The sequence below is a fragment of the Erinaceus europaeus genome, chromosome 9 (assembly GCF_950295315.1).
Source record: "Erinaceus europaeus chromosome 9, mEriEur2.1, whole genome shotgun sequence".
Taxonomy (NCBI): Eukaryota; Metazoa; Chordata; class Mammalia; order Eulipotyphla; family Erinaceidae; genus Erinaceus; species Erinaceus europaeus.
This window is the reverse complement of record NC_080170.1, coordinates 18,140,942-18,143,956: the sequence shown is the minus strand read 5'-3', so window position 1 is coordinate 18,143,956 and position 3,015 is coordinate 18,140,942. Positions and strand designations below refer to the sequence as shown.

Sequence of the window (3,015 nt, the reverse complement as noted above, 5' to 3'; positions counted from 1 at the left end):
AAAGATAGACACCTGCAGACCTGCTTCACCGCCTGTGAAGCGACTCCCCTGCAGGTGGGGAGCCGGGTTTCGAACCGGGATCCTTATGCCAGTCCTTGTGCTTTGCGCCACCTGCACTTAACTCACTGCGCTACAGCCCGACTCCCTTGTGCCTAGTTTTCATCCACCTAAAGTACAACCTTTTAATCAATAAAAAAAATAAATAAACAAACAAATAAGCCATCCATCCACCTATAGATACAGAAAGGCTGAGATATAAAGTGGTACCAGCAACTCTCAGAAAGAAAGGGGGGGGAGTAATTGGAATAAAACATTCCTTCCATCTTCAACATTTTTATCTCAGCCTGCTAAAGTGTTTATTTCAAGGAAGCCTGGCAATTACTATATATGTCCTGGACTTGGAGAAAATATTGAAGAATTGATTGCCTAATTATTTACCTGTGTTAATACTGGGAACAGCAAAGTTGGGAGTCAACACATATATTTCACAGTGTATTACACAATGTTGTATAAGAAGGTGAACAAAGGAAAGGCACAAAAACAACCAAACTGGCTCTTATTAAATGTGTCTTTTTTTTTTACCATACAAAAAAGGATATTCATCACAGTAAAAGTTTTTAGATATTTTCTGAAACTATGTAAAACTTCTTCCCAGAATCTTCCTTAGAACTTTCTTTAATGCCCCTTTAACTTCTTTGTTTCTCAGAGTATAGATGAGGGAGTTGAGAATGGGAGTCACCACCATGTAGAAGAGAGACACAACTTCCCCTGGTCCTTGGATTTGCTCTTGGCCGGCTGCAGATACATGAAGATGATGGTACCATAGAAGATGATGACAACTGTGGGAAGAGCACATCCCAAATGCTTTCTTCCTTCTTGACACTGACTTGATTCTCAGGACTGAGTGGGCAATGGAGCTATAGGAGACCAGGATGAAGGAAACGGGCACTATGAGGAAAAGGACACTAGACACAAAGAGCCCAGCCTCATTGAAAGTAGTGTCCACACAGGCCAGCTTGATGAGCACAGGCATCTCACAGATGAAATGGTCTACTTGGTGATGCCCACAGAAGGGCAGCTGCAGGGTGAGAGTGGACTGGATCAGGGTGGTGGCCACTCCACTAAGCCACGCCAGGGATGCCATGCCCATACAGTGACATGGGTGCATTAAGACAGTGTAGTGGAGGGGACGGAAGAGGGCTAGATAGCCATCATAGGACATCACAGCTAGGAGGACACACTCAGTGGATCCCAGGGCAAGAAACACATAGAGCTGAACCACACAGCCTCCATAGGTGATGCTTCTCATAGGGCCCCACAGGTGGACCAGAAGCTGGAGGATGACACTGCTGGTAAAGCAGAGGTTCAGGAAGGAGAGATAAGAGAGGAAGAAATACATTGGTGTATGAAGCTTGACTTCCAGGTGAGATACAAGAATGATGACCATGTTTCCCAAAATGGTTAGTATATACAGGATCAAGACAACTGCAGATAGAACCTTCTGTAACTGAGGATAGTCAGAAAACCCCAACAGGATAAACCCTGTGAGGCTGCTTTCATTCTTATTTATCACCATACCCATGTACAAAGGAAACCACCAGAAGCTGGATTCTAGCTGAGAATGATGGTGAATTACATAAGAAGTAAGAGGCTAGGTGGTCATACAACCAATTGAGTAAACATGTTGCATAAGAACAAACAATAGGAAGTGTCACTTCCCCCAAAGGTAGTTTAAGTTAATGTTTGAAATTTAAATGTGCACATCTAGTGGCTTGGATATAGCTACTTACCTACTCTGTGCATTCTAAATAGATACAAGGCATGCTTTCCAATGTCTTCACTGTCTTCTGATACTCTCCAACTTAGCAAAGAGAAAGCAATTAAAAAATAAAACACTGCTATCAAGTTACAGTAATTAAGGGAGTAAGGTACGACAACAGAGATAGATACATAAAACAATGGAGAATAGAGTACCCTAAAATAACCCATCTGGTCTCTATCAAAGTTTTCAGGAACACACAATGAGTAAAAAATTGTCTCCTCAGTAAACAGTACTAGGAAAACTGAATATCTATATGCAAAAGAATCCAACTAGTTCCCAGCTTGCACATAAATTTACTCAAGATATACTGAAGAACTAGATGTAGAATATGAAATAAAAACACATAAAACAGACATAAGACAACTTGCTAAGTTGGAGGCTTGAAAAACTTCATAATATATGTCCGGATAGTGATTTGATGAACATGACATGAAAACTTCCAATACCTAAAACAGAAATCTAGGGGTTCACAGTTGAAGAAAGGAGGCTAGTGTTTCAAGTATATGAAATTCAGGTCATTCAGCAGCAAAGAAATTAAACACAGTTAAAAAGTAAGCAATGACCGTGAAGCAACCAGAAGAACAGAAATCACTAAAGTTAGGGCACAAATACATAACATTGAGAATAAGAAAACCATATAAAAGATCGACGAGTGTTGGTATGCATGATACCCCTTCTGTTTCATTTGGTTTAAATCCCCCCTGCTTAACACTATTCTATTTACATAACCACTTCATTCTATTTACATAACCACTGTTAACAAGTTCCACCCTCCCTCCAGGGCATTTGTGGTTCAGTGATAGGATTCTCACCTAATCTGCCCCCTCTTTGTCACACTCTGATTTTCACCAGTCACTTTTCTCTCCACCCTCTCTATGTCACATCCTGTTTCCACCTTACTTGGCAAGTATATATAAAGACAGCATTGTGAGTTTTACAGTACTGTACTTTGAGTTTAACTTAGCTCGTCTTAGATTGTGCTGCATGAATAAAGAGATACTGCCTACAGCTCAACCATGAGTCCCTGGTTGTCTGTTACCCGCCTGTGAAGCCAGCCCGGCGAAAACAACATAACCCATTGAAAACAACATAGCCCGGCAAAAACAACAGACAAGGGAGTTGGGCAGTAGCACAGCGGGTTAAGCGCAGGTGGCGCAAAGCACAAGGACCGGCATAAGGATCCCGGTTCGAGC

General features: G+C 41.7%; 1 pseudogene; it reads right to left on the bottom strand.

Annotated features, from left to right (window-relative positions):
- Window positions 1–634: 634 nt before the first annotated feature.
- Window positions 635–1,582, bottom strand: LOC103127577 (olfactory receptor 2G2-like; annotated as a pseudogene).
- Window positions 1,583–3,015: the final 1,433 nt, after the last annotated feature.